Here is a 23,578-nt window from a genome sequence, read left to right as displayed (position 1 = left end):
TTAGATCAGGCTCACGGAGGATGAGGATGATGCTTCTATTAGATTACGTTAGATCAGGCTCACGGAGGATGATGCTTCTATTGGATTATGTTAGATCAGGATCACGGAGGATGATGTTTCTATTAGATTATGTTAGATCAGGCTCACGGAGGATGATGCTTCTATTAGATTATGTTAGATCAGGATCACGGAGGATGATGTTTCTATTAGATTACGTTAGATCAGGCTCACAGAGGATGATGTTTCTATTAGATTATGTTAGATCAGGATCACGGAGGATGATGCTTCTATTAGATTACGTTAGATCAGGATCACGGAGGATGATGCTTCTATTAGATTACGTTAGATCAGGATCACGGAGGATGATGTTTCTATTAGATTATTTTAGTGAGGGTCACAGTGGATGATGTTTCTATTAGATTACATTATGTTAGATGTGCCTCACAGAGGATGATGTTTCTGTTAGATTATGTTAGATTTTGCTCATAGAGGATGATGTTTCTGTGAGATTACGTTAGATCAGGATCATGGAGGATTCTAGTTCTTCTCCAGTAGGAGCAGTTGGATGGTCCACCACTGAAAGCCCTGACGCTCTACGATGCGGCGAATCTAACTAGACAACTAGACAACTAGACTACGTATGTTAAGCTTTGGTTTGACATTTAAAGAAGCAAGAAATTGTAATTATTACTGAGTTTATAAAAATGTTCTTCTTCGTTTTACCTCTCCAAATGACTTCAGGACCGTCGACTGTCCGAGCCCCCCAGGAGGTATCCCATCTACCAGAACCAGGGAGTTTGGATCAGTCTGATTCTCTGTGCTCTGAGTTGGACCCACCTGATGTCCTCCATTTCCTGTTCTCCAGGACCTAGTGGTCCTGCCCAACACCCAGACGTGGATCCTCCTGATGTCCTCCATTTCCTGTTCTCCAGGACCTAGTATCCGCCAAACCCAGAATCATCCGTCTGGACTGCCAGATGGTGAAGCGTGATTCATCACTCCAGAGAACGTGTTTCCACTGCTCCAGAGTCCAATGACGGAGAGCTTTACAGCGCTTGCATAAGCCAACTGTAAAGTTTGGTGAAGGAGGAATAATGGTCTGGGGCTGTTTTTCATGTAACAGTGGGTGTACAAATGTACAGTCTGAGTATATCTAAATGCAGAAAGATTAACAGAGAACCCTGACAAATAACCTCGTGTTCTATACAGAACCCTGACAAACAGCCTTGTGTTCTATACAGAACCCTGACAAACAGCCTTGTGTTCTATACAGAACCCTGACAAACGGCCTCGTGTTCTATACAGAACCCTGACAAACGGCCTCGTGTTCAATACAGAACCCTGACAAACGACCTCGTGTTCTATACAGAACCCTGACAAACGACCTCGTGTTCAATACTGAACCCTGACAAACGGCCTCGTGTTCAATACAGAACCCTGACAAACGGCCTCATGTTCTATACAGAACCCTGACAAACGGCCTCGTGTTCTATACAGAACCCTGACAAACAGCCTTGTGTTCTATACAGAACCCTGACAAACGACCTCGTGTTCAATACAGAACCCTGACAAACGACCTCGTGTTCTATACAGAACCCTGACAAACGACCTCGTGTTCTATACAGAACCCTGACAAACGACCTCGTGTTCTATACAGAACCCTGACAAACGACCTTGTGTCAACCATTCATATGAATATGAAATGTAACAAGGGGAAGAGGGTCTTTGAGTTCAAATCACAACCTTTTACGTGACATTGGAATACCTTCTCGAGCTTACCTAATATAAAATAAGGGTTAAATAAAAAAAATATTCTCTAGATAATTTAGCTTTTCCCACTTTACAGCAGCTGTGAGTCTTGGGGACTCAAAGTCTACACATGCAGAAACACTACAGGCAATGTCAACCTGCCTGCAAGGGGGCAGTGGGAGGGCCAATGAGGAAGGGGATGAGAAGGGGCCAGTGGGAGGGCCAATGAGGAAGGGGATGAGAAGAGGGCAGTGGGAGGGCCAATGAGGAAGGGGATGAGAAGAGGGTAGTGGGAGGGCCAATGAGGAAGGGGATGAGAAGGGAGCAGTAGGAGGGCCAATGAGGAAGGGGATGAGAAGGGAGCAGTAGGAGGGCCAATGAGGAAGGGGATGAGAAGGGAGCAGTGGGAGGGCCAATGAGGAAGGGGGTGATAGAGTTGTTAGGAAGTTAAAGTCAACAAAGCCTGTTCCGTCGTCTTGCAGTTTATTATCAATCTAATCTGTGTTTCCACAAGCCTGTGCCAGAAAGGTTTTTTACAAATATTTTTTTATAGATTTTTGGGCGATTGTACATCCATTTTGTGATGCAATAAATACATTTTGGCCCTTTTTTTTTGACGGAGAAAGGTTTACATAACACTTTCCAAGACATTCATTTAATGGTGTTCCACAGAATGACAACAGCCGACAGTAGAATAGGCCTTAACTCTGTAAAATACATTCTGCACCATGAGCAGAAATCTACATATCAGGGGGCTTTTCAAGAGTTTTTTTCCCCCCTAGTTCTCATCCTTATTTAATGTAAAGAAGTTTACATCACAAAATGGCAACTACTTCTAAACATCTAATCAACACACTTCATGGACTGGAGATAATCCCTGTTGAGTTTATGGACTGGTGATAATCCCTGTTGAGTTTATGGACTGGTGATAATCCCTGTTGAGTTTATGGACTGGTGATAATCCCTGTTGAGTTTATGGACTGGTGATAATCCCTGTTGAGTTTATGGACTGGTGATAATCCCTGTTGAGTTTATGGACTGGTGATAATCCCTGTTGAGTTTATGGACTGGAGATAATCCCTGTTGAGTTTATGGACTGGAGATAATCCCTGTTGAGTTTATGGACTGGTGATAATCCCTGTTGAGTTTATGGACTGGTGATAATCCCTGTTGAGTTTATGGACTGGTGATAATCCCTGTTGAGTTTATGGACTGGTGATAATCCCTGTTGAGTTTATGGACTGGTGATGATCCCTGTTGAGTTTATGGACTGGTGATAATCCCTGTTGAGTTTATGGACTGGTGATAATCCCTGTTGAGTTTATGGACTGGTGATAATCCCTGTTGAGTTTATGGACTGGTGATAATCCCTGTTGAGTTTATGGACTGGTGATAATCCCTGTTGAGTTTATGGACTGGTGATAATCCCTGTTGAGTTTATGGACTGGTGATAATCCCTGTTGAGTTTATGGACTGGTGATAATCCCTGTTGAGTTTATGGACTGGTGATAATCCCTGTTGAGTTTATGGACTGGTGATAATCCCTGTTGAGTTTATGGACTGGAGATAATCCCTGTTGAGTTTATGGACTGGAGATAATCCCTGTTGAGTTTATGGACTGGAGATAATCCCTGTTGAGTTCATGGACTGGAGATAATCCCTGTTGAGTTTATGGACTGGAGATAATCCCCGTTGAGTAATGGACTGGAGATAATCCCTGTTGAGTAATGGACTGGAGATAGTCCCTGTTGAGTAATGGAGTGTTCTGGTCAAATCAGATCACAATGTGTTCTCAACCTCACTCCAACCTCACTCCAACCTCACTCCAACCTCACTCCAACCACACTCCAACCTCACTCCAACCTCACTCCAACCTCACTCCAACCTCACTCCAACCTCACTCCAACCTCACTCCAACCACACTCCAACCTCCTCCAACCTCACTCCAACCTCACTCCAACCTCACTCCAACCTCACTCCAACCTCACTCCAACCACACTCCAACCTCACTCCAACCTCACTCCAACCTCACTCCAACCTCCTCACTCCAACCTCACTCCAACCTCACTCCAACCTCACTCCAACCTCACTCCAACCTCACTCCAACCTCACTCCAACCTCACTCCAACCTCACTCCAACCTCACTCCAACCTCACTCCAACCTCACTCCAACCTCACTCCAACCTCACTCCAACCTCACTCCAACCTCACTCCAATATTTACATTTACTAATTACTCGTTGAGTATAGTTTACAAACTCGATAGTACAGAAAAAAAAACATCTCAGTGACCAACGTCTCAACCAAATATTACCCACATTTACACGTTGAAATGCCCAGTGGGGTATTTGTAAACATTTTGTTGCTAGGTAGTTGATGTTAGCCAGGGCTAGTCTGCTGTACCTATGCCAATACTCTGGTACTAAATCTTAGCCTCAGTATTTGAAAAAGGTGTTTTGAACATTTATATTGCCATGACTGATCAAACAGTTCCCCATTTTCTCTCTTGTCTATTGCAGACATACTGTATAGTGAGCAATATGTTTGGAACATCGAAACGCAATACAGTACAATCACAGTATCGAATCGTACAGAGAGAGGACAGACAGAGAGAGGACAGACAGAGAGAGGACAGCAATAAGGGCATAAATAGGACAGACAGAGAAATGACAGACAGGGAGGACAGACAGAAAGGACAGACAGAAAGGACAGACAGAGAGGACAGACAGAGCGGACAGACAGGACAGACAGAGAGAGAGAGGAAAGACAGAGAGAGGACAGACAGAGAGAGAGAGGACAGACAGAGAGAGAGTGGACAGACAGAGAGAGAGAGGACAGACAGAGAGGACAGACAGAGAGGACAGACAGAGAGGACAGACAGAGAGGACAGACAGAAAGAGAGAGCACAGACAGAGAGGACAGACAGAGAGAGAGAGGACAGACAGAGAGAGGACAGACAGTGAGAGAGAGGACAGACAGAGAGAGGATAGACAGAGAGAGGACAGACAGCGAGAGAGAGGACAGACAGAGAGAGGACAGACAGAGAGAGAGTGGACAGACAGAGAGAGAGAGGACAGACAGAGAGGACAGACAGAGAGGACAGACAGAGAGAGAGAGGACAGACAGAGAGGACAGACAGAAAGAGAGAGCACAGACAGAGAGGACAGACAGAGAGAGAGAGGACAGACAGAGAGAGGACAGACAGAGAGAGGACAGACAGAGAGAGGACAGACAGAGAGAGGATAGACAGAGGGAGGACAGACAGAAAGATGACAGACAGAAAGAGAGGGCAGACAGAGAGAGAGAGGACAGAAAGAGAGAGGACAGGCAGAGAGAGAGAGGACAGACAGAGAGGACAGACAGAGAGAGAGAGGACAGACAGAGAGGACAGACAGAAAGAGAGAGGACAGACAGAGAGGACAGACAGAAAGAGAGAGGACAGACAGAGAGAGAGAGGACAGAAAGAGAGAGGACAGACAGAGAGAGAGAGGACAGACAGAGAGAGGACACAGAGATAGAGAGTACAGACAGAGAGAGAGAGGACAGACAGAGAGAGAGAGGACAGACAAAGAGAGGACAGAAAGAGAGAGGACAGACAGAGAGAGAGAGGACAGACAAAGAGAGGACAGAAAGAGAGAGGACAGGCAGAGAGAGAGAGTACAGACAGAGAGAGAGAGGACAGACAGAGAGAGGACATACAGAGACAGAGAGGACAGACAGAGAGCATACATAGACTATTAGATACAGAGAAAAGAGACAACAGTATCTAACCTTGAAGACCCTGACCAATCGCTAACCTCTGAAATCAAACACAGAAGCAATGAAACGTTTTTTTTTGATGAAAATGACAAGCACAAGGGGAAACTATCACCTTAAATTAGTGAAGAAAACAATGGCTGGTATCAAACTAGTCACATCTGGTTTCGGTGTACCAGAGTTTAAACTGATCTTGCTGATTCATTGTGAGGAGAAAAAATAAGTTATATAGTACAGTCTAAGAAACTACAACAGACCAAACCATTCCTCACGGGACCTTCCACTGCTGCAAGGGAGAGAAACTTTTCAGCATTTACGGCCAATAACTTGGTTCTGTTTACTGATTTGTTGAGTTGTCTTGCAGTTAACGGCAGCAGGCATCAAACCAGGAACTGTAGAACACACACACACACACACACACACACACACACACACACACACACACACACACACACACACACACACACACACACACACACGTGACCTCATTACCGTGGCGTTGTTTTGACATCTCCATTTCCCTGTAGGATTCATGTCATTGTTTCCTCGAACCCTTTTTAATTTCTTTTAAATTTTCTCTCCCCTTTAAAAAAATAAATCTTTATTTATTTTTATCTTTATCCTTGGAACAGAATCCTGGAACAGTCAGGTTAGAGATATTTCTCTTTGCAAGGGATAGAAAGGTCCTTCATTCTTTTCCCCCCGCGAGGTCGTTCAGGGTTGTTGACCACTATTTTACACAATCTCATTCCCAAGGAGAGGACGTGTCTTCATGAGGACGTGTCTTCATTTGTCCAGTTAATCAACGGTCTTGTCACTGACAGTCTCCCTTCACGACACTGTCCTTTTTAATCATTTCTTCTCCTCGGGAGATCATAGTTCACGAAGGAACTTTCACCCAACTTTCGTTGCTTTACAAATTGAGTTGCTTCTTGATTGCTTTTGTGAAACACCTCCCTTGTAACTGGGATTTTATACATTTAACTTTTTTTGGGGTGGGGAGGGTATCTGTACTTTATTTTTGATAACTTTTACTTCACTACATTCCTAAAGAAAATTATTAACTTTTTACTCCGTACATTGTCCCTGACACCCAAAAGCTACGTTTTGAATGCTCAGCAGGACAGGAAAATGGTCTAATTCACACACTTATGAAGAGGACATCCCTGGTCATCCCTACTGCCTCTGATCTGGAGGACTCACTAAACAGAGAACATCCCTGCTCGACCCTACTGCCTCTGATCTGGAGGACTCGCTAAACACATGTTTCATTTGTAAATGATGTCTGAGTGTTGGAGCGTGCCCCCTGTGTGATAAGGTAGCGTCTAGGTGTAGGAGTCAGGCGCAGTAGAGCAGGGATGTCTGAGAAGCGTATTTTAATAGGACAGTCCACCAACACAGGAATGGTACAATCGAAAAAAGTACAACGCCCTCGACAACAGAGAACCCGTACAACGCACGGAGGAACAAACAAAGTGAAAGACTAACATCAAAATGAAAGACTAACCTCACTGAGCACATCACAATGAAAGACTAACCTCACTGAGCACATCACAATGAAAGACTAACCTCACTGAGCACATCACAATGAAAGACTAACCTCACTGAGCACATCACAATGAAAGACTAATCTCGCACAAAACTTAAGCAGGAAACAGGGTAAATATATACACACAGAAATTAAAGCACATGAAACCAGGTGTGAAAAAGAACCAAAGACAAAACAAACAGAGCAGGTAAAAGGGATCGGTGAAGAAGACCGGCGACGCCCACCGCCGAAGGAAGGAGCTACCTTCGGTAGAAGTCGTGACACCCTGGCTATCCGTAAATAAATAAAAAACATGAAAATGGCGCCGTCTGGTTTTTGGAATATGATATGATTTATATTTTAGCAATTACATTTAATTTTGATACTTAAACTTCTTAGGGCTGCAATCCCGTTAACGGGATCGATATGACAACAGCCAGTGAAAGTGCAGGGCGCCAAATTCAAAACAACAGAAATCTCATAATTAAAATTCCTGAAAAATACATGTATTTTATACCATTTTAAAGGTAATCCTGTTGTTAATCCCACCACAGTGTCCGATTTTAAATACGCTTTACAGCGAAAGCACCACAAACAAATATGTTAGGTTACCAACAACTCACAGAAAAACACCGTTTTTAAAACCAAAGAGTCGCAAAAAGCACAAATAGAGATAAAATGAATCACTAACCTTTGATGATCTTCATCAGATTTTTTAAATTTATTTTACCTTTATTTAACCAGGCAAGTCAGTTAAGAACAAATTCTTATTTTCAATGACGGCCTAGGAACAGTGGGTTAACTGCCTGTTCGGGGGCAGAACGACAGTTTTGTACCTTGTCAGCTCAGGGGTTTGAACTTGCATCCTTCCGGTTACTAGGCCAACGCTCTAACCACTAGGCTACCCTGCCGCCTATGAGATGACATAGGACTTCATGTTACACAACACATGTTAAACACAACCCTGACCTATCAGAGAGCAAACCATGCAATAATCTGAGGGTTAAACACAACCCTGACCTATCTAGAGAGGGGTTAAACACAACCCTGACCTATCTGGAGAGGGGTTAAACACAACCCTGACCTATCTGGAGATGGGATAAACACAACCCTGACCTATCTAGAGAGGGGTTAAACACAACCCTGACCTATCTAGAGAGGGGTTAAACACAACCCTGACCTATCTAGAGAGGGGATAAACACAACCCTGACCTATCTAGAGAGGGGTTAAACACAACCCTGACCTATCTAGAGAGGGGTTAAACACAACCCTGACCTATCTAGAGAGGGGTTAAACACAACCCTGACCTATCTGGAGAGGGGTTAAACACAACCCTGACCTATCTAGAGAGGGGTTAAACACAACCCTGACCTATCTGGAGAGGGGTTAAACACAACCCTGACCTATCTAGAGAGGGGTTAAACACAACCCTGACCTATCTAGAGACGGGTTATACACAACCCTGACCTACAACCCTGACCTATCTAGAGAGGGGTTAAACACAACCCTGACCTATCTAGAGACGGGTTAAACACAACCCTGACCTACAACCCTGACCTATCTAGAGAGGGGTTAAACACAACCCTGACCTATCTAGAGAGGTAGAAAACAGGGGGGGTCCAGACCCCATCTTTACATTTTTTTTGTATTTTATCAGACACTCCTATTATGACTTACAGTTAGTGAGTGCACAAATTTTCATACTGGTCTCCCGTGGGAATCTAACCGGCAACTCTGGCGTTGCAAGACATCTCACAAGTTGATTGAGAACTCTGGCTATGCTCACACAGGCAGTCTACTGGAACATGTACAGTCAATGCTGAGGCTAAAGTAGGGCGTGTGGGGTGGGGGGTTGGGGTGGGGGGGTGGGACTGGAAACTCTCTCACTCTTTCACTTTCACTTTCCAAACAAAACCAAATAAAAATCGTCACATGCGCCGAATACAACAGGTGTAGACTTGACCATGAAATGCTTGCTTCCTTTCCCAATGATGCAGTGATGAGTAAAACATTTTTTTTTTTATGTACACATATAAAATATTCACCATCTGTCACTGTCTCTCTAGCTTTCGATGAGTCACATCCCAGCTAGCACATTTGGTTCCTTGGAAGCTGAGGGAACATATGTTTTTGGTTTTACAATTGGTTTTGGGAGTGAAACTATACGTTTCCTGACCGGCAAAACAGATTATATATATATATATATATATATTTGTTTTACATTCTGAGAATAGAAGTGAAATGTTTTTCTGTTCTGGGAATGTTACTTTAAAGTTGCAGGGATATTCTGGGAACGTTTGACCTTGTTCCCTGAACGTTTTCCAGGTAGGTTTATATGAACACCCTGAGAACCCAGTGTTACAAATTGTAAACAAGGCTGCAAAGGATTTCTCTTAATGTAGCCTAGTGGTTAGAGCGTTGGGCCAGTAACTAGCAGGTAGCCTAGTGGTTAGAGGCAGGTAGCCTAGTGGTTAAAGCGTTGGGCCAGTAACCAGCAGGTAGCCTAGTGGTTAGAGCGTTGGGCCAGTAACCAGCAGGTAGCCTAGTGGTTGGAGTGTTGGGCCAGTAACCAGTAGGTAGCCTAGTGGTTAGAGGCAGGTAGCCTAGTGGTTAGAGCGTTGGGCCAGTAACCAGCAGGTAGCCTAGTGGTTGGAGTGTTGGGCCAGTAACCAGCAGGTAGCCTAGTGGTTAGAGGCAGGTAGCCTAGTGGTTAGAGCGTTGGGCCAGTAACCAGCAGGAAGCCTAGTGGTTAGAGCGTTGGGTCAGTAACCAGCAGGAAGCCTAGAGGTTAGAGTGTTGGACTAGTAACCAGCAGGAAGCCTAGTGGTTAGAGTGTTGGGTCAGTAACCAGCAGGAAGCCTAGTGGTTAGAGTGTTGGGCCAGTAACCAGCAGGAAGCCTAGTGGTTAGAGGGTTGGGCCAGTAATCAGCAGGTAGCCTAGTGGTTAGAGTGTTGGGCCAGTAATCAGCAGGTAGCCTAGTGGTTAGAGTGTTGGGTCAGTAATCAGCAGGTAGCCTAGTGGTTAGAGCGTTGGGCCAGTAACCAGCAGGAAGCCTAGTGGTTAGAGGGTTGGGTCAGTAACCAGCAGGTAGCCTAGTGGTTAGAGTGTTGGGTCAGTAACCAGCAGGTAGCCTAGTGGTTAGAGTGTTGGGTCAGTAACCAGCAGGTAGCCTAGTGGTTAGAGTGTTGGGTCAGTAACCAGCAGGAAACCAAGTGGTTAGATTGTTGGGTCAGTAACCAGCAGGTAGCCTAGTGGTTAGAGCATTGGGTCAGTAACCAGCAGGAAGCCTAGTGGTTAGAGTATTGGGTCAGTAACCAGTAGGAAGCCTAGTGGTTAGAGTGTTGGGTCAGTAACCAGCAGGTAGCCTAGTGGTTAGAGTGTTGGGTCAGTAACCAGCAGGTAGCCTAGTGGTTAGAGCGTTGGGCCAGTAACCAGCAGATAGCCTAGTGGTTAGAGCGTTGGGTCAGTAACCAGGAGGTAGCCTAGTGGTTAGAGTGTTGCGCCAGTAATCAGCAGGTAGCGTAGTGGTTTGAGCTTTTGGGTCAGTAACCAGGAGGTAGCCTAGTGGTTAGAGCATTGGGCCAGTAACCAGCAGGTAGCGTAGTGGTTTGAGCTTTTGGGTCAGTAACCAGGAGGTAGCCTAGTGGTTAGAGTGTTGTGCCAGTAATCAGCAGGTAGCGTAGTGGTTTGAGCTTTTGGGTCAGTAACCAGGAGGTAGCCTAGTGGTTAGAGCGTTGGGCCAGTAACCAAAATCACCGAGCTGACAAGGTAGAAATCTGTGCAAGAAACGATTTGTCCAAACTTTGTCTACGATATAGTCATCATTTTTGGTATTTGGTATTTTATTAGGATCCTGTTGCAAAAGTAGCAGCTACTCTTCCTGGCGTCCACATGAAACATAATTACAGAACATCATTAGACAAGAACAGCTCAAGGACAGAACTACATACATTTTTAAAAAGGCACACGTAGCCTCCATATCAATACAGACACACAAACTATCTAGGTCAAATAGGGGAGAGGCGTTGTGCTGTGAGGTGTTGTTTTATCTGTTTTTAGAAACCAAGTTCACTGTTTATTTGAGAAATATGAGATGGAAGGAAGTTCCCTGCAATAACGACTCTATATAATACTGTACACTTTCTTGACTTTGTTCTGGATTTGGGGACTGTGAAAAGACCCCTGTTGGCATGTCTGGTGGGGTAAGTGTGTGTGTCAGAGCTGTGTGTGTAAGTTGACTCTGCAAACAGTATGGGATTTTCCACACATTAATTTTTGTTATATAAAGAAGAAGTGATGCAGTCAGTGTCTCCTTATCCAAGAGAGACTAGCCAAGAGAGACTAGCCAAGAGAGACTGGGCATGCATCGTATTTATATCAGCCCTCATTACTTTTGGAATGGTTTGAGAATGATTTACTAAACTGTTCTTTTCCTGGATATCTAGGCTCTTGACAGTTTACACTTCATATTAGCAGACCTTACAGGGGGCTAGATTTCCATAAAGACAGATGGAAAAGGATTCACCATGCCACCAAGGATTCACCATGCCATTAAACAGATCAGGTCAAGTTTTCCTAGAGAGATAAACGGGAATACAAGGTAGTGTTGAACCTTCTTCAAAAATAACAAAAGCACAACGTAATGGAAACAAAGTCTTCAACTGATATCACACAGACCGAGGAAACATTTACAAAACGACCTACAAAAGACATCACCAAATTGAGTATTTTTCCTGTGAAAAAGGTGGTGGATGCCAGGTACATAGAGAGGGGTGGATGCCAGGTACATAGAGAGGGGTGGATGCCAGGTACATAGAGAGGGGTGGATGCCAGGTACATAGAGAGGGGTGGATGCCAGGTACATAGAGAGGGGTGGATGCCAGGTACATAGAGAGGGGTGGATGCCAGGTACATATGCCAGGTACATAGAGAGTGGGGGATGCCATAGAGAGGGTGGATGCCAGGTACATAGAGAGGGGGGATGCCAGGTACATAGAGAGTTGGGGATGCCAGGTACATAGAGAGGGTGCCAGGTACATAGAGAGGGGTGGATGCCAGGTACATAGAGAGGGGTGGATGCCAGGTACATAGAGAGGGGTGGATGCCAGGTACATAGAGAGGGTGGATGCCAGGTACATAGAGAGGGTGGATGCCAGGTACATAGAGAGGGTGGATGCCAGGAGGGGTGGATGCCAGGTACATAGAGAGGGGTAGATGCCAGGTACATAGAGAGGGGTGGATGCCAGGTACATAGAGAGGGGTGGATGCCAGGTACATAGAGAGGGGTGGATGCCAGGTACATAGAGAGGGGTGGATGCCAGGTTCATATGTACCTGGCATCCACCACTCTGTACCTGGCATCCACCTCTCTCAGTACCTGGCATCCACCTCTCTGTACCTGGCATCCACCTCTCTGTACCTGGCATCCACCTCTCTCTGTACCTGATATCCACCTCTCTGTACCTGGCATCCACCCCCTCTCTGTACCTGGCTTACACCTCTATGTACCTGGCATCCACCTCTATGTACCTGGCATCCATCTCTATGTACCTGGCATCCACCTCTATGTACCTGGCATCCATCTCTCTGTACCTGGCATTCACCTCTATGTACCTGGCATCCACCTCTATGTACCTGGCATCCATCATCTCTGTACCTGGCATCCACCTCTCTGTACCTGGCATCCACCTCTATGTACCTGGCACCCACCTCTCCATGTACCTGGCATCCACCTCTCTGTACCTGGCATCCACCTCTATGTACCTGGCATCCACCTCTATGTACCTGGCATCCACCTCTCTGTACCTGGCATCCATCTCTATGTACCTGGCATCCACCTCTATGTACCTGGCATCCACCTCTATGTACCTGGCATCCATCTCTCTGTACCTGGCATCCACCTCTATGTACATGGCATCCATCTCTCTGTACCTGGCATCAATCTCTCTGTACCTGGCATCCACCTCTATGTACATGGCATCTACCTCTATGTACCTGGCATCCACCTCTATGTACCTTGCATCCACCTCTATGTACCTGGCATCCATCTCTCTGTACCTGGCATCCACCTCTATGTACCTGGCATCCATCTCACTGTACCTGGCATCCACCGCTCTATGTACCTGGCATCCACCTCTATGTACCTGGCATCCATCTCTCTGTACCTGGCATCCAACTCTATGTACCTGGCATCCACCTCTCTCTGTACCAGGCATCCACCAATATGTACCTGGCATCCACCTCTATGTACCTGGCATCCATCTCTCTGTACCTGGCATCCACCTGGCATCCACCTCTATGTACCTGGCATCCATCTCTCTGTACCTGGCATCCACCGCTCTATGTACCTGGCATCCATCTCTATGTACCTGGCATCCACCTCTATGTACCTGGCATCCACCTCTCTGTACCTGGCATCCATCTCTCTTTACCTGGCATCCGCCAAATGCTGCATCGTGTTCTCCCCAAAAATTACAACACTAAACAGTCACATTGCTTCCACATTCCCCATAGTCCATACTTGGCACATCAGCTACATGTCCCATTCTTTGCCATTTAAAAACACAGCAGTGAAAATGGAACAAATTCTCTAATGTTGAAACTAAGTAATCCTACTTGAACTGTTCCTGGCAAGACTTTCTTAAACCTCAGCAGCACCGATTGACTTTCTTAAACCTCAGCAGCACCGATTGACTTTCACTTCTTCCCATCCCTGTTTTTCCTACTGACCTTTTTGGACTCAGTCACCCTGCCTTCCTGTCACATGGTCTTCAATATCATCTGTAGAAATACAGTGGGGCAAAAAAGTATTCATGATGTTTCTACCCCCATGCTTCACAGTAGGTATGGTGTTCTTTGGATGCAACTCAGCATTCTTTGTCCTCCAAACACGACAAGTTGAGTTTTTACCAAAAAGTTATATTTTGGTTTGATCTGACCACATGACATTCTTCCAATCTTCTTCTGGATCATCCAAATGTTCTCTAGCAAACTTCAGACGGGCCTGGACATGTACTGGCTTAAGCAGGGGGACACGTCTGGCACTGCAGGATTTGAGTCCCTGGCGGCGTAGTGTGTTACTGATGGTAGGCTTTGTTACTTTGGTCCCAGCTCTCTGCAGGTCATTCACTAGCTCCCCCCGTGTGGTTCTGGGATAATTGCTCACCGTTCTTGTGATCATTTTGACCCCACGGGGTGAGATCTTGCGTGGAGCCCCAGATCGAGGGAGATTATCAGTGGTCTTGTATGTCTTCCTTTTCCTAATAATTGCTCCCACAGTTGATTTTTTTTCAAACCAAGCTGCTTACCTATTGCAGATTCAGTCTCCCCAGCCTGGTGCAGGTCTACAATTTTGTCTTTTATTATTATTATTATTATTATTATTATTATTATTATTATTATTATTATTATTATTTCACCTTTATTTAACCAGGTAGGCTAGTTGAGAACAAGTTCTCATTTGCAACTGCGACCTGTGGCCAAGATAAAGCATAGCAGTGTGAACAGACAACAACACAGAGTTACACATGGAGTAAACAATTAACAAGTCAATAACACAGTAGAAAAAAAAGGAGAGTCTATATACATTGTGTGCAAAAGGCATGAGGAGGTAGGCGAATAATTACCATTTTGCAGATTAACACTGGAGTGATACATGATCAGATGGTCATGTACAGGTAGAGATATTGGTGGGCAAAAAAGCAGAAAAGTAAATAAATATAAACAGTATGGGGATGTGGTAGGTAAAAATGGGTGGGCTATTTACCGATAGACTATGTAGAGCTGCAGCGATCATTTAGCTGCTTAAATAGCAGATGTTTGAAGTTGGTGAGGGAGATAAAAATCTGCAATTCGTTCCAGTCACAGGCAGCAGAGAAATGGAACAAAAGGCGGCCAAATGAGGTGTTGGCTTTAGGGATGATCAGTGAGATACACCTGCTGGATCGCGTGCTACGGGTGGGTGTTGCCATCGTGACCAGTGAACTGAGATAAGGCGGAGCTTTACCTAGCATGGACTTGTAGATGACCTGGAGCCAGTGGGTCTGGCGACGAATATGTAGCGAGGGCCAGCCGATTAGAGCAGTGGTGGGTGGTATAAGGTGCTTTAGTAACAAAACGGATGGCACTGTGATAAACTGCATCCAGTTTGCTGAGCAGAGTGTTGGAAGCTATTTTGTAGATGACATCGCCGAAGTCGAGGATCGGTAGGATAGTCAGTTTTACTAGGGTAAGTTTGGCGGCGTGAGTGAAGGAGGCTTTGTTGCGGAATAGAAAGCTGACTCTAGATTTGATTTTAGATTGGAGATGTTTGATATGAGTCTGGAAGGAGAGTTTACAGTCTAGCCAGACACCTAGGTACTTATAGATGTCCACATATTCTAGGTCGGAACCATCCAGGGTGGTGATGCTAGTCGGGCGTGCGGGTGCAGGCAGCGAACGGTTGAAAAGCATGCATTTGGTTTTACTAGCGTTTAAGAGCAGTTGGAGGCCACGGAAGGAGTGTTGTATGGCATTAAAGCTCGTTTGGAGGTTAGTTAACACAGTGTCCAAGGACGGGCCGGAAGTATACAGAATGTTGTCGTCTGCGTAGAGGTGGATCAGGGAATCACCCGCAGCAAGAGCAACATCATTGATGTATGCAGAGAAAAGAGTCGGCCCGAGAATTGAACCCTGTGGTACCCCCATAGAGACTGCCAGAGGACCGGACAGCATGCCCTCCGAATTGACACACTGAACTCTGTCTGCAAAGTAGTTGGTGAACCAGGCAAGGCAGTCATCAGAAAAACCGAGGCTACTGAGTCTGCCGATAAGAATATGGTGATTGACAGAGTCGAAAGCCTTGGCAAGGTCGATGAAGACGGCTGCACAGTACTGTCCTTTATCGATGGCGGTTATGATATCGTTTAGTACCTTGAGCGTGGCTGAGGTGCACCCTTGACCGGCTCGGAAACCAGATTGCACAGCGGAGAAGGTACGGTGGGATTCGAGATGGTCAGTGACCTGTTTGTTGACTTGGCTTTCGAAGACCTTAGATAGGCAGGGCAGGATGGATATAGGTCTGTAACAGTTTGGATCCAGGGTGTCTCCCCCTTTGAAGAGGGGGATGACTGCGGCAGCATTACAATCATTGGGGATCTCAGACGATATGAAAGAGAGGTTGAAAAGGCTGGTAATAGGGGTTGCGACAATGGCGGCGGATAGTTTCAGAAATAGAGGGTCCAGATTGTCAAGCCCAGCTGATTTGTACGGGTCCAGGTTTTGCAGCTCTTTCAGAACATCTGCTATCTGGATTTGGGTAAAGGAGAACCTGGAGAGGCTTGGGCGAGTAGCTGCGAGGGGGGCGGAGCTGTTGGCCGAGGTTGGAGTAGCCAGGAGGAAGGCATGGTCAGCCGTTGAGAAATGCTTGTTGAAGTTTTCGATAATCATGGATTTATCGGTGTTGACCGTGTTACCTAGCCTCAGTGCAGTGGGCAGCTGGGAGGAGGTGCTCTTGTTCTCCATGGACTTCACAGTGTCCCAGAACTTTTTGGAGTTAGAGCTACAGGATGCAAATTTCTGCCTGAAGAAGCTGGCCTTTGCTTTCCTGACTGACTGCGTGTATTGGTTCCTGACTTCCCTGAACAGTTGCACATCGCGGGGACTATTCGATGCTATTGCAGTCTGCCACAGGATGTTTTTGTGCTGGTCGAGGGCAGTCAGGTCTGGAGTCAACCAGGGACTATATCTGTTCTTAGTTCTGCATTTTTTGAACGGAGCATGCTAATCTAAAATGGTGAGGAAGTTACTTTTAAAGAACAACAAGGCATCCTCTACTGACGGGATGAGGTCAATATCCTTCCAGGATACCCGGGCCAGGTCCATTAGAAAGGCCTGCTCGCAGAAGTGTTTTAGGGGGCGTTTGACAGTGATGAGGGGTGGTCGTTTGACTGCGGACCCGTAGCGGATACAGGCAATGAGGCAGTGATTGCTGAGAACCTGGTTGAAGACAGCAGAGGTGTATTTGGAGGGCCAGTTGGTCAGGATAACAAGTTCAAACAGGTGCCATTAATACAGGTAACGAGTGGAGGACAGAGGAGCCTCTGAAAGAAGAAGTTACAGGTCTGTGAGAGCCAGAAAGCTTGCTTGTTTGTAGGTGACCAAATACTTATTTTCCACCATAATTTGCAAATAAATTCATTAAAAACGTGATTTTCTGGATTTTTTTTCTCGTTTTGTCTGTCATAGTTGAAGTGTACCTATGATGAAAATTACAGGCCTCTCTCATCTTTTTAAGTGGGAGAACTTGCACAATTGGTGGCTGACTAAATACTTTTTTGCCCCACTGTAGATATAGGGACACTAGTGATGACTCACGTCCACCTAGGATAAGCAACAGGGACATGGCTTTTAATCCTCATCCCATGATGCTTTTCCATGTTCATGATCTTCTCCTGCTGAGCCTGGCTACCATATTAACAAATCTACCTTTTCCCAATGAACCCAGTTAATTTGACTTACGGCATTCTCTACAGGTTAGTCTGATGATAGGGGTCTAAGAGAGGCCCTGTGGTCCTCATCAAACACCAGCACCACTTTCCGCATCACTATTCCTCCCTCTTTATGGTTTCTTTACTAGATGCTCTAATGCTTTCTGTTTCATGATCTCTCTCTTCTTCCTTTTCGGCAGCGTAGTCTAGTGGTTAGAGTGTTGGACAAGTAACCGGAAGGTTGCAAGATCGAATCCCAGAGCTGATTTGTTGCGACACTAGGGGCAGTATTTTCATTTTTGGAACAAAAACATTCCAGTTTTAAACTGATATTTTGTCAGGACAAGATGCTAGAATATAATATATAATTTACAGCTTTGGATAGAAAACACTCTAACGTTAACCAAAACTGTAAAGATATAAGTGAGTATAACAGAACTAATGTTGCAGGCAAAAGCTTGAGAAAAATCCAATCCGGAAGTGACCCAGGTTTTGAAAGCGCTGCGTTCCAATGAGTCCCTATTCAGCAGTGAATGTGCCATCAACGAGCTTACACTTTCTACGTATTCCCCAAGGTGTCTACAGTACTGTGACGTAGTTTTACGCATTCTGTTGAAGAATAGCCGTAGGCGGCCACATTGCGCAAGTGGTCACATGGTGGCTCCGAGAGAGATTCTCTCGTAAAATACAGAGGTAGCCATTATTCCAATCGGTCCTACTGAAAAACGAATTGTCCCGACGGATATATTATCGAATAGATATTAGAAAAACACCTTGAGGATTGATTATAAACAACGTTTGCCATGTTTCTGTCGATATTATGGAGCTAATTTGGAATATTTTTCGCCATTTTCATGACTGCAATTTCCGGGCGATTTCTCAGCCAAACGTGAAGAACAAACGGAGCTATTTCGCCTACAAAAATAATCTTTTGGGAAAAAATTAACTTTGGCTATCTACCTGGGAGTCTCGTGAGTGAAAACATTCAAAGTTCATCTAAGGTAAACAATTTAATTTGATTGCTTTTCTGATTTGTGACAAGGTTGTCTGCTGCTAGCAAGGCATAATGCTATGCTAGGCTATCGATAAACTTACACAAATGCTTGTCTAGCTTTGGCTGTAAAGCATATTTTGAAAATCTGAGATGACAGGGTGATTAACAAAAGGCTCAGCTGTGTATCAATATATTTCATTTGTGATTTTCATGAATAGGAATATTTTCTAGGGATATTTATGTCCGTTGCGTTATGCTAATTAGTTTCAGGCATTGATTACGCTCCCGCATGCGGCTTTGGGAGTCACTAGAGGTTTTAACAGCTTCTATCCCCAAGCCATAAGACTGCTGAACAGCTTCTATCCCCAAGCCATAAGACTGCTGAACAGCTTCTATCCCCAAGCCATAAGACTGCTGAACAGCTTCTATCCGCAAGCCATAAGACTGCTGAACAGCTTCTATCCGCAAGCCATAAGACTGCTGAACAGCTTCTATCCCCAAGCCATAAGACTGCTGAACAGCTTCTATCCCCAAGCCATAAGACTGCTGAACAGCTTCTATCCCCAAGCCATAAGACTGCTGAACAGCTTCTATCCCCAAGCCATAAGACTGCTGAACAGCTTCTATCCCCAAGCCATAAGACTGCTGAACAGCTTCTATCCCCCAAGCCATAAGACTGCTGAACAGCTTCTATATAATAAGACTGCTGAACAGCTTCTATCCCCAAGCCATAAGACTGCTGAACAGCTTGTATCCGCAAGCCATCAGACTGCTGAACAGCTTCTATCCAAGCCATAAGACTGCTGAAAGCCATAAGACTGCTGAACAGCTTCTATCCGCAAGCCATAAGACTGCTGAACAGCTTCTATCCCCAAGCCCTGCAAGCCATAAGACTGCTGAACAGCTTCTATCCCCAAGCCATAAGACTGCTGAACAGCTTCTATCCCCAAGCCATAAGACTGCTGAACAGCTTCTATCCCCAAGCCATAAGACTGCTGAACAGCTTCTATCCCCAAGCCATCAGACTGCTGAACAGCTTTTATCCCCAAGCCATCAGACTGCTGAACAGCTTCTATCCCCAAGCCATAAGACTGCTGAACAGCTTCTATCCCCAAGCCATCAGACTGCTGAACAGCTTCTATCCCCAAGCCATAAGACTGCTGAACAGCTTCTATCCCCAAGCCATAAGACTGCTGAACAGCAAGCCATAAGACTGCTGAACAGCTTCTATCCCCAAGCCATAAGACTGCTGAACAGCTTCTATCCCCAAGCCATAAGACTGCTGAACAGCTTCTATCCCCAAGCCATAAGACTGCTGAACAGCTTCTATCCCCAAGCCATAAGACTGCTGAACAGCTTCTATCCCCAAGCCATAAGACTGCTGAACAGCTTCTATCCCCAAGCCATAAGACTGCTGAACAGCTTCTATCCCCAAGCCATAAGACTGCTGAACAGCTTCTATCCCCAAGCCATAAGACTGCTGAACAGCTTCTATCCCCAAGCCATAAGACTGCTGAACAGCTTCTATCCCCAAGCCATAAGACTGCTGAACAGCTTCTATCCCCAAGCCATAAGACTGCTGAACAGCTTCTATCCCCAAGCCATAAGACTGCTGAACAGCTTCTATCCCCAAGCCATAAGACTGCTGAACAGCTTCTATCCCCAAGCCATAAGACTGCTGAACAGCTTCTAAGCCCTGCCAGCTTCTATCCCAAGCCATAAGACTGCTGAACAGCTTCTATCCCCAAGCCATAAGACTGCTGAACAGCTTCTATCCCCAAGCCATAAGACTGCTGAACAGCTTCTATCCCAAGCCAAGCCATCAGACTGCTGAACAGCTTCTATCCTGCTGAAAGCCATAAGACTGCTGAACAGCTTCTATAAGACCTGAACAGCTTCTATCCCCAAGCCATAAGACTGCTGAACAGCTTCTATCCAAGCCATAAGAGCCATAAGACTGCTGAACAGCTTCTATCCCCAAGCCATAAGACTGCTGAACAGCTTCTATCCCCAAGCCATAAGATAAGACTAAGACTGAACAGCTTCTATCCCCAAGCCATAAGACTGCTGAACAGCTTCTATCCCCAAGCCATAAGACTGCTGAACAGCTTCTATCCCCAAGCCATAAGACTGCTGAACAGCTTCTAACCCCAAGCCATAAGACTGCTGAACTAGCTTCTATCCCCCAAGCCATAAGACTGCTGAACAGCTTCTATCCCCAAGCCATAAGACTGCTGAACAGCTTGTATCCGCAAGCCATCAGACTGCTGAACAGCTTCTATCCGCAAGCCATAAGACTGCTGAACAGCTTCTATCCGCAAGCCATAAGACTGCTGAACAGCTTCTATCCGCAAGCCATAAGACTGCTGAACAGCTTCTATCCCCAAGCCATAAGACTGCTGAACAGCTTCTATCCCCAAGCCATAAGACTGCTGAACAGCTTCTATCCCCAAGCCATAAGACTGCTGAACAGCTTCTATCCCCAAGCCATCAGACTGCGGAACAGCTTTTATCCCCAAGCCATCAGACTGCTGAACAGCTTCTATCCCCAAGCCATAAGACTGCTGAACAGCTTCTATCCCCAAGCCATCAGACTGCTGAACAGCTTCTATCCCCAAGCCATAAGACTGCTGAACAGCTTCTATCCCCAAGCCATAAGACTGCTGAACAGCTTCTATCCCCAAGCCATAAGACTGCTGAACAGCTTCTATCCCCAAGCCATAAGACTGCTGAACAGCTTCTATCCCCAAGCCATAAGACTGCTGAACAGCTTCTATCCCCAAGCCATAAGACTGCTGAACAGCTTCTATCCAAGCCATAAGAAGCCATTAGACTGCTGAACAGCTTCTATCCCCAAGCCATAAGACTGCTGAACAGCTTCTATCCCCAAGCCATAAGACTGCTGACAGCTTCTATCCCCAAGCCATAAGACTGCTGAACAGCTTCCCTAGCCCTGCAAGCCATAAGACTGCTGAACAGCTTCTATCCCCAAGCCATAAGACTGCTGAACAGCTTCTATCCGCAAGCCATAAGACTGCTGAACAGCTTCTATCCCCAAGCCATAAGACTGCTGAACAGCTTCTATCCCCAAGCCATAAGACTGCTGAACAGCTTCTATCCCCAAGCCATAAGACTGCTGAACAGCTTCTATCTGCAAGCCATAAGACTGCTGAACAGCTTCTATCCGCAAGCCATAAGACTGCTGAACAGCTTCTATCCGCAAGCCATAAGACTGCTGACCAATTAACCAATTAACCACTGGATTGTTTACATTGACACCTCCCTCCCCTCCATTTGTTTTTTACACTGCTGCTATTCGCTGTTTATTATCTTTATTATACAAATGACCTCTTACCTGTACCACCGCACATTGACTCGGTACAAGAAGGTTTACCCACTGTTCCTGGGCCTTCATTGTAAATAAGAATTTGTTCTTAACTTGCCTGGTTAAATGAAGATTATAATTTTTTTTAAATGTATATGTCTTACCAGTCCCGACCAGGAGGGGCGGCAGGGTAGCCTAGTGGTTAGAGTGTAGGGGCGGCAGGGTAGCCTAGTGGTTAGAGTGTAGAGGAGGCAGGGTAGCCTAGTGGTTAGAGTGTAGAGCGGCAGGGTAGCCTAGTGGTTAGAGTGTAGAGGTGGCAGGGTAGCCTAGTGGTTAGAGTGTAGGGGCGGCAGGGGGTAGCCTAGTGGTTAGAGTGTAGGGGCGGCAGGGTAGCCTAGTGGTTAGAGTGTAGAGGCGGCAGGGTAGCCTAGTGGTTAGAGTGTAGAGGAGGCAGGGTAGCCTAGTGGTTAGAGTGTAGAGGCGGCAGGGTAGCCTAGTGGTTAGAGGGGGAGGCAGGTAGCCTAGTGGTTAGAGTGTAGAGGAGGCAGGGTAGCCTAGTGGTTAGAGTGTAGAGGCGGCAGGGTAGCCTAGTGGTTAGAGTGTAGAGGAGGCAGGTAGCCTAGTGGTTAGAGTGTAGAGGATGCAGGGTAGCCTAGTGGTTAGAGTGTAGAGGCGGCAGGTAGCCTAGTGGTTAGAGTGTAGAGGAGGCAGGGTAGCCTAGTGGTTAGAGTGTAGAGAGGAGTAGCCAGGTGGGGTAGCCTAGTGGTTAGAGTGTAGAGGAGGCAGGTAGCCTAGTGGTTAGAGTGTAGAGGAGGCAGGGTAGCCTAGTGGTTAGAGTGTAGAGGAGGCAGGTAGCCTAGTGGTTTAGAGTGTAGTGGTTAGAGGCAGGGTAGCCTAGTGGTTAGAGTGTAGAGGAGGCAGGGTAACCTAGTGGTTAGAGTGTAGAGGAGGCAGGGTAGCCTAGTGGTTAGAGTGTAGAGGAGGCAGGGTAGCCAAGTGGTTAGAGTGTAGAGGAGGCAGGTAGCCTAGTGGTTAGAGTGTAGAGGTGGCAGGGTAGCCTAGTGGTTAGAGTGTAGAGGAGGCAGGGTAGCCTAGTGGTTAGAGTGTAGAGGCGGCAGGGTAGCCTAGTGGTTAGAGTGTACAGGTGGCAGGTAGCCTAGTGGTTAGAGTGTAGAGGTGGCATGGTAGCCTAGTGGTTAGAGTATAGAGGTGCAGGGTAGCCTAGTGGTTAGAGTGTAGAGGAGGCAGGGTAGCCTAGTGGTTAGAGTGTAGAGGAGGCAGGGTAGCCAAGTGGTTAGAGTGCAGAGGAGGCAGGGTAGCCTAGTGGTTAGAGTGTAGAGGAGGCAGGGTAGCCAAGTGGTTAGAGTGTAGAGAGGAGGCAGGGTAGCCTAGGGGCCAGAGTGTAGAGGAGGCAGGGTAGCCAAGTGGTTAGAGTGTAGAGGTGGCAGGGTAGCCTAGTGGCCAGAGTGTAGAGGCGGCAGGGTAGCCTAGTGGTTAGAGTGTAGAGGAGGCAGGGTAGCCAAGTGGTTAGAGTGTAGAGGTGGCAGGGTAGCCTAGTGGCCAGAGTGTAGAGGTGGCAGGGTAGCCTAGTGGTTAGAGTGTAGAGGCGGCAGATATTCAAGGTCGGAACCATCCAGGGTGGTGATGCTAGTCGGGCATGCGGGTGCAGGCAGCGATCGGTTGAAAAGCATGCATTTGGTTTTACTAGCGTTTAAGAGCAGTTGGAGGCCACGGAAGAAGTGTTGTATGGCATTGAAGC

The sequence above is a fragment of the Oncorhynchus tshawytscha genome, linkage group LG04, assembly GCF_018296145.1.
Source record: "Oncorhynchus tshawytscha isolate Ot180627B linkage group LG04, Otsh_v2.0, whole genome shotgun sequence".
In the NCBI taxonomy this organism is placed as follows: Eukaryota; Metazoa; Chordata; class Actinopteri; order Salmoniformes; family Salmonidae; genus Oncorhynchus; species Oncorhynchus tshawytscha.
The sequence above is the reverse complement of the archived record's forward strand: the minus strand, read 5'-3'. Positions refer to the sequence as shown.